We start from the raw sequence: 9,459 nt of genomic DNA on the forward strand, positions 1-9,459 counted from the left end.
GCAAGGTGCACTCAACCCTTCCAAGCAAGCTTTTCTCAATATATTCAAATGGTCACATCTATACAAGAGTTGTTTTCACAACAAAAACATGCTCATAACCTATTGAAGAAAGGTAGAAACTCATTATCAAGGTATAAAATACAAACTATTCACATCCTTGAGGTACAAATCATTCTTTTCATTCCAAAATTCAAATTACATGTTGAGACATCGTATATGTGTTTCTTTGTGCAAAATACAAATTGCGCCTTCTAACCATGATAGTACAAACTCAAAGTGGCACCAATATAACTAGACAGGAGCTGCTCTATACATAAGTGGGTTGTCCACAATGGTGAAATACAAGAGAAAATGTTTCCAAGGCAGCAGCCCATATTACACACTTCAACTAGTTCCAAATTTCAAAGCTTAGGGCTCAATACAAGACGATCAGATTAAAAAAATAAAAAATAAAAATAAAAATAAAAATAAAAATAAAAAAGAAAGGGAAAGCAAGAAAGGAGGCGAAGGAAAAGGTTGAAGCAATGTCGAAGTCCCTATCCAACATCACCATCTTTGGGACATTTGCTTGCAGTCGCTCTCTTCTTTACTTTCAAGCCATAAGTGAGAAATAGACCAAAAAGGGTTCAAAGTTACTAACAGCGGCCGTGGTTCCATCTATTGTAGCTCTATGTTGCTGTCTGCAGTAGCCTTAACCTCAGAAAATGATGCATTGGTAATGAGATTGGCCTCATTGATGAAAGTCCCAACGACAGCACCACAATTCTCTAAGCCAAAGTCATCCTACAAGAAACCATAGTATGGCTCGCTCAATATACTATTATATGCAATCAAGGAAAAAAAATGAAGAAGATATGTGGCTTACCAACAATGGCATAGTCTGCTAAAGTACACTTATTCTATGTAGAATGGAGAAGCATCACACTCAACAACTCCTAATGGCATGACGAGAAAGAGTGGCAACAGGCTTTGCCACAGCAGATTTTGACTTGCCCAAAAAAAAAAAAAAAATTGCAGCTTCATTCTCAAACAAATGGAGTTGCGACATCACCACAAGCGAAAGCATCTTGGCACAATGACGTTTCATTGAACATTTTTTTATAGCCATGCAATAAAGAGGAATCTCCTACTTGCTTACAAGTTATGCCATTCACCATTTTAGCGTACACAACAGCTATTTTACAAGGCGACCTCTCATGCTATCATGGTCAATCTGGTCCTATCAAGGCCCAAGATGCGAGGGCTGTTATGGATGGGCAATACCACAATCAAATAATAGACGCTTTATGGAATCATCAATAATGGTTTCACTGACACTATGTCCTCATCATTACAACAAGCACAAAGCAACAACTTGTGGTCCTATCTTATGCTTGCATCTGTTGCAAGAACACGATACAGGGGCTGCCAACCAATGCAGTGGCTATGTCTCACCTCTATACTATATCGGCAAGTAATAGCTTTGTCCCATCCCATCTCAAACGCACTGTACTAGCATGGCCAGCGATATTGCTTATTGCTCATGGTTACGACTTCGTCGAATCTAATCTTGGCAAACACAATCTCACCAAATTGACCAACAAGCAAGTAACTCAAGAATTATAGCATCCTCAATGTGGTCCAATTATTCATGGCGACCAACTCAAGGTCAATCATAATTGCACTATTTCCATGCCTTGCGACTATCGGAATCAATAAGGAGCCAACTTCAATACGAAATTTAGCCTCAGTTACAATGACTCGACCTTATGGGTCAAAACCTCATAGAAATTTTGTGATCTCCTAAGGAAGAGCCAACCTACATAATCAATGACACTATTCATTCAACATGTCGCCAAATACATCTGAGAGATCAGCAAAATATATATATATATATATATATATATATTAACTCACCAAGGTGAGCGTCGTATCCAACTTTATCGAGCTTGCACAAAGAACAGATTCAACATCCTGTCGCCGCATTCGGCATCAATCTCTTACAACAAAATCCTCGCTCCTTAGTGAAGAAGGTTCCTTCCTCTTTGCCAACAACATTGCTTAGCCAAAATTGGTATAGATGGTCTAGCAGCCATGGGTGGCAATCTATCGCAAACGTCCACTAACATCATTGATGGAACAACTCTACTCTTTGTCGATGGGTTTCCTCTTCCTTTAGCGATGGCACTTCGTCCCACCTAAATCCCGACATTTTGAACGGTGGACGGTGTTGAGTTCTTAAAATTTATGCTTTCCACCAACAAAGATCTCCTCCAGTCATCCATTTCGCCGTCATCATCTCATCGCCCTTGGGTTTCAACAAATGTGGGTTAAAGCAAATATTCACAGCTCTTGAAGCGAATAACGAAGAATAGAAGAAAATATGAAAGATGAAATGTTAGTGGAGAAGAAGAAAAGGCCACCAAAGGAAGCCAAAAAAAAAAAAAAGTGGTGTGACACTTTGGTAGATCTAAAAAAAAAAAAAGAAGAAGGAAAAGCTTCCCATGATTAATAATAGGAGGATTTTGCTCCTACACTTCTACAATAACAACGAGAGGGGGAGAAGAATAGCCTAAAGCAAGTGGCTAAAGTGGCATGATAGCCACCAAAAAAAATAAAAATAAAAAATAAAATAAAGAGAGAAGAAGAAGAAGAAGAAAGTGGCGTGTCTGCTCATTGATGATAAAACAAAGCCCCAACTGAAGCATAAAGGAAGTGGACAAAATTGAAAAGTCAAAGACTAAGGGAGAGACATTATATATTACAAGGCAAAAGTGACGTGGTGGATTTAGAGCCATGTACAATTTAAGTGGAGGAAATCTAATACTACTTGTAGGTGACTAAAGGAAGCAAGTAGCAAATTTCACAAGAAAGCTACAGGAAGCTAAGCAAATTTGAAAGTTCAAAGGCCATGTACTTCCTATGGGAGCACGTGGAGTGAAGTTAAAAGGCCAATCCAATGGAGCAACTTAGACAACCTAATGCCCACGGTATTGACCCAAGTGAAGGCTTACTAACAATAGCCAATTTTACTCCTTTGGAAAATATTGAAGGACTCCAAGCATGCATCAGGCCAGTGATGTGTCAGGCAAACATGAAATATTTATACAAAAGGACTTCATCGACCCGTATCTTCTCAACAAAAAATATAAGGTTTGGGTAGACTAAATCTCAAACTCACAACATCTACAAAGCAATGGGAAACATCAACTACTACTCACACGCATGCCGCAAGTGCCATACGTGCTCGGGGGGCTAATGTTGATACCCATTTTCGCGACACATTTCGTACAAGTCCGATTCAACCAAGCTCGACTTCCCTATGGACTCGATTCATGTATTATATTTTATTTATTCTTTTAAGCATGGCCTAAGCCCATGTGACAATATGGGGGAACTTAAGGAAGTGTGGTTTGGAGAGTATGGGTTGGTTCCTTTCTGGACCTTTTGCATGAGCCTAGCCCATGCGTGCTACTAAGTGGGCAAGGGACACTAGTAGCACCTCAGGCTCATGGAGGAGGTCTTGTATCCAAAATTTCCACCCCAAAATAGCTTTTATGCTCTGGGTGACTGTGGCCTAAAGTTTTCGCCCTAACCCACTTTTACCTTTAAAACATAGTTGGCTCCCATTGGCCAACTCCATCTGCTAGGCCTTACTTAGGTGAGCTTTTCAATGGTCTGAAATGTCTGACCAAAGGCAACCAATTAGATCAAACCTCCTTTATTTCCAAAATTATGTAAAAAGCTTATCAAATTCTTCCTTAAACAAAAGCAACCCAAGCCAAAACACCAAATTGGTATCATAGGAGATAAAAGCCTCTTCCACAATTTAAAAACCAGTCAAGAGCAACACCCCAAACTCTATATAAAACTCTCTCTTCAGCTCATAAAAGGGGCAGCCACGTTCTACCTAAAAACTTGAAACTTCAGAGCAAAAACCCATTTAGCCAACCAACAATCTCACAATTCCAAAGCTTGGGGGTGGAAATATGGGTACAGGGGAACCTTCCCTCTCTTCCTCACGACCTCCCTCAATTTCCTCTTCTGTGTGACTGTGGGTCGAAGTTTCAGACCTGTTAAACCACGTTTTCCCTATAGACATGAAATTTCAGAGCAAAAACCCACTGAGCAAAGAGACATTCTCACAATTCTAAACCTTAGGGGCGGAAATATGGGTACAGGGGAACCTTCCCTCTCTTCCTCACGACCTTCCTCAATTTCTTCTTCTATGTGACTGTTGTAAGGTTGAATTTATTCAACCATCTAATTGGCTTTATTCCGTGCCAAATTTGCTTGTAATTCAGCATTTAGTAACCCTGTATTTAGGTGGGATTGTTGTAAGGGTAGTGAGTGAGATAGTGTGAAGATTGCTCAAGAGTGTGCAAGAAAACAGAGAGTCGCGGCTGGGACTCGCGGCTGGACTCGCGGCTTCAACCCGCCAGAATCTGCACACGTGCCAAGCATGCTGGAAGATGAACAGTCATGCTAGCTGGAGCACTACAGGACAAAACAGGACAACTGGCCATTCGGTTAACTCGCGACTGGAACTCGCGACTTAGTCAAGCCGCAAGGTCAAGCCGCGAGCCACCCCTGTTTTGGAAAAACCTGACGTTTCGCATTCCACTCCTCTTCAGTATAAATACCCTTTTAACCCACGATTGAAAGAGAGCTTCCAGAGAGAATTTTGAGAGAGAAACCCTAAAGAAAAACCAGATTGTTTTACCCACAATCTCTACCTTAGAGTCTCATCAAAATCCCTCACTCTCTTCCTCTCCATTGTCAAATCCTTGAGAGGCCTTTATACCAAACCTGGTTCTCACCATTATCATCTCTGTGAGACAGACGTTTGGAGTTCTGGGAAGCAGTTAGGAAGGAGCCAATATTCATTGGTTGATGCTACGGTGTAGTAGCGGAATCCGGAAAGCTAGAAAAGAAAAAGGTTCGGCGCAACCTCGTTGGAGCAAGAAGCTTGGAGGGCTTAGGTGCATTGGGTAGATTAGGCTTGGAGGGTCTATTGCTGTCCTTGTATCCCAACTGTATTTTCTAGTGGATTGATTACCGCTTGGAGGGCGGCGGAGAGGTTTTTCGCCGAGGTCTTCGGTTTCCTCTTCGATAACATATCTGGTGTTATCGCTGTGTTTGCATCTTCCTTCCTCTCTATCTCTGCCTTTACATTATCTGTTGTGGTTTATTTTGTTGTGGCTTAGATAGTTGTTTAATCAATACCATGTTATAGCATATGTTAAGTTTCCGCACACTATTGTTTAACATATTGCGTGTGTTGATTAAATTGGTTTTTGGGGGTCTAAACGTTCAAAAGTGTTTTTGTACACGTTTTTGAACTTTCAACTGTGGGTCGAAGTTTCAGACCTGTTATGTTTTTATGCTTTTTTATGCACTTTCATTATTAGCATTTTGATTTTCTCTTGTCAAAACACCATTAGCCTTTTTTTCATTATACATTTGAAATTTTGGGCTTGATTCTCCACCAATAAACACTTCTAAAGAACTCAAGGGGAGATTTGGGCCATACTCTCATTTTTTACCCTTGTCGCAAAAACGTCCCCGATAGTGGTCTTGGTGGTTTGTTGTGATATTTGGCGATGTTGGGGTGGTGATTTGGTATTGTTTTTTGGGTGATTCTCGGTGATTTGCTATGCGAATGGTGGTGGATCTTAGTGTTTTGCTGGGTCTATAGTGGTGTCTTGGTGGTTTGCTGGGTTTATGATGAGACAGAAACTCTAAACTAATACCATTTGAGCTTTATTGGGTTCATGTGAGGCACTGACTTAATCATTGGATGGTCGTCAGCGAATAGGCTGATCCCACATTAACGCTCTTTGAGAGTGTGTTCATCCTTGCAAGTATTCTGGAGCTCTCCGTTTGGACTGTAGACTCACTGAAGATTTTTTATGCATCATAGATTAACCCTAAACTCTTGCCACTCGATCCCAAAAGAGGTCTAAACAACACCACAAATTAGCCCAAATAAAAGTCCATTTCAGCTCAAACAATAACTAAAATTTTAACAAAATAAGTGAAAGCCCATTTTTAGACTGTGATAACAAAATAAAAACCATTTAATATTGTAACTTATCATGTATTTTACACAAAAAAAAAAAAAAAGAAACCCAAATACTACTTGGAGAGAGAGAGAGAGTTAAAGAGAATTTGAAGGACCCAAACACTTTGTGCATGAGAAGATGCCAATTAAGCTACAAGGCTCTTGACATATAGAGATAGTTACAAAAGTTAGTAAAGTTAGTGATGATTTGGAAACTTATAAAAAAATTAAAAAAAAAAAAAAAAAAAAAAAAAAAAGTGGAAAGTTAGTAGAAGCATTTGATTGATTAATATTGTTGGTAGTGGGGCAAGAGTTGGTGTGGCCAAGCGGGATTGAATAATTAAACAAAAACATAGACAAAGATAATTGCTTCAAACGTCACATAAACTTAACTAAATTAAATTGTGATACCTACTCACATTAAATTGTGATATCTTTAGTACTTTTTAAAAATAAATTTCTTTTAATAAAATAATGTCATATCACTTACTAACTAAATAAAATGTGGAGATTAAAACTCACTATCACTTACCATTATATATTTAAAATGAATGAATATGTCCAATTAAAAATGTACTAGAGGTAAATGAAACCCGATTCATAATGCTATAAATAGCTAAGAAATTGATAATATATAAATTCAAAAACTAAATGATAATTAATTATAAATTAATAAGTAATGAATTTATATCTTTAGAAAAGTACAAAATTTATAATAAATGCATTATGCATATTGCTTACATTCTTATATTCATCTTTACTTAGCAGTAATAATAATTATTCCTAATTCAATAATTGATCATTTTTTAGATTTAAGAGAATGTCAGAGTTTTGATTCTAAAAAAAAAAAGAATGTCCAGTTCCCTCTTCACTAAATGATTTAAATGTAATTGTAAGGTTGAATTTAATCAACCATCTTGTTGGCTTTATTCCGTGCCAAATTTGCTTGTATTTCAGCATTTAATAACCCTGTATTTAGGTGGGTTTGTTGTAAGGGTAGTAAGTGAGATAGAGTGATTGAATGCTCAAGAGTATGCAAGAAAACAGAGTCTCGCGGCTTGATCTCGCGGGTGACTTGCAGCTGCAAGCCGCCAGAAGCAGCACACGTGCCAAGCATGCCAGAAGTCGAAGCGTCATACTAGCTGGAGCACTATAGGACAAAATAGGACAACTGGCCGTTCTGTTATCACGTGGCTGGAACTCGCGACTCAGTCAAGCCACGAGCCACACCTGTTTTGAAAAACCTGACGTTTCACATTCTTTTCTCACACCAGTATAAAATACCCCTCATACCCACAAATGAAAGAGAGTTTCCAGAGAGAATTTCGAGAGAGAAACCCTAGAGTAAAACAAGATTGATTCATCTACAATCTTTACATAAGAGTCTCTTCAAATTCCTCAACTCTCTTCCTCTCCATTGTCAAATCCTTGAGAGGCATTTTACCAAAACCTTTTTCTCACCATATCCATTACTGTGAGAGGGCTGTTTGGTGTTCTGGGAAGCAGTTAGAAAGGAACCAATTTACATTGGTTGATGATATGGTCAAGTAGCGAAATCTGGGAAGCTAGAAAAGAAATAGGTTCGGCCCAACCTCGTTGGAGGAAGAAGCTTGGAGGACTTAGGTGCACTAGGTAGATTAGGCTTAGAGGGTCTATTGCTGTCTATGTATCCTAACTACATTTTCTAGTGGATTTTTTACCGCTTGGAAGGCGGCGGAGAAGTTTTACGCTAAGGGCTTCAGTTTCCTCTTCGATAACACATCGCGTGTTGTCCTTGTGTTTGCATCTTCCTTCCCTTTTATCTTTGCCTTTTATTATCTGTTGTGGGTTGTGATTTTAATTTGGCTTAGATAGTTTTCCAATTCTGTTTTATAACTTTTGTTCATTTTCTGCACACTAGTTGTTTGACATAAAGCTTGAATTGGTTAATTTGTAAATTGGGGGTCTAAACATTCAAGGGTGTTTTTACACTATTTGAACTTTCAATTGGTATCAGAGCGGGTACACTTCTAGTGGTATCATTACCATAGTGTGATCCTTGACTCCCTATTGAGATGGATCAATCTCAATCCCTAAATGCAACTCCATATTTTGATGGTAGTAATTATGCCTTTTGGAAGGTTCGCATGAGAGCATTTCTGTGTTCCATTGATAAATCTGTTTGGGATGCTGTTGAGATAGGTTGGACCAGACCTGAGGCAGTCAAATCCACATGGGATAAGGCAGCACTCGTCGCATCTAATGCTAACAGTAAAGCACTCAATGCTATTTTCTGTGGTGTGTCTCCAGATGAATTTCACAGGATCTTTCACATTATTGTTGCCAAAGAATCGTGGGAGATATTGGAGACCACTTACGAAGGCACGAAGAAAGTAAAAGACACCAAGCTGCAGATGCTAACCACTCGGTTTGAGGAGTTAAAAATGAGTGAAGATGAGTCCTTTGACTCTTTTTATAGCAAGCTGAATGAGGTGATTGTAAGCAAGTTCAATTTGGGAGAGAAAATTGAGGATTCTAAAATTGTAAGGAAGATCCTTCGATCATTGCCAGAAAGTTTTCGTGCCAAAGTGACAGCGATTGAAGAGAGCAAGGACCTTGATGACATAAAAGTCCAGGAACTGGTTAGTTCTCTTCAGACTTATGAAATGTCACTGCCCAATCAACGGAAGAGTAAATCTCTTACTCTTCAGACCATTAATGAGAAGGTGGAAGACCATGACTCATCGGAAGAAGATGTGGTTGACAAAGATGTCGCATACCTTGTAAAAAATTTCCGAAAATTCTTGAAATTCAAGAATAATGGCAAATTTGGTGATAAAGGAAAATTCCAAAGTTCAGGAAGAGAGAAAAGGGAATTCAAAAAGAAAGATGGAAAAGAGTCCCAATCTACACAAGGTGTCACTTGTTTCGAATGCAACGGGCATGGACACTTTAAGAAAGAATGTCCGAATTATTTAAAATCGAAAGGCAAAGTATATGCCAAGACATTGAGTGACTCAGATTCATCCAAGTCAGATTTTGAGGAAAGCTGTGACGAAGAAGGGAATTATTCAGCTTTTATGACTATTGCCCATGTTGAGTCTTCAGACGAGTTAAATCTGCTTGTACAAGAGCTTAGAGTACATAGTAATGAAGAATCATTTGGAGCTGTTGAGGAATCAGATGCAGAAGAAGATGAAAACACAACCAATCTTCAAGACAATTATAACTCACTCCTAGAGAGGTCGAGCGAGTACACAAGGGTGGCAAAGGCAGCTGTGAGACAGATGAAGAAGGTAGAGGAGGACTATAAAAGTTTCCTAATTCGCTATAAGGAGGCCAAATGTGAGATAGAAACACTGAATGGTGAGATGTCAGAAGCTTACACAAAAGTGAGATTTCTTGAGCAAGAGGTTGTGCAAGCAAATGCTAAAATA

General features: G+C 39.0%; 1 long non-coding RNA gene across 1 annotated transcript; it reads right to left on the reverse strand.

Moving 5' to 3' along the window:
- Window positions 1-254: 254 nt before the first annotated feature.
- LOC126695328 (uncharacterized) lies at window positions 255-2,571 on the reverse strand. Its single transcript, XR_007646011.1, has 3 exons — window positions 1,897-2,571; window positions 866-1,798; window positions 255-783 (listed from the first exon to the last, which is right to left on the reverse strand). It is a non-coding gene; the product is annotated as an uncharacterized LOC126695328 (long non-coding RNA).
- Window positions 2,572-9,459: the final 6,888 nt, after the last annotated feature.

The sequence above is a fragment of the Quercus robur genome, chromosome 8 (assembly GCF_932294415.1).
Source record: "Quercus robur chromosome 8, dhQueRobu3.1, whole genome shotgun sequence".
NCBI classification, from domain to species: Eukaryota; Viridiplantae; Streptophyta; class Magnoliopsida; order Fagales; family Fagaceae; genus Quercus; species Quercus robur.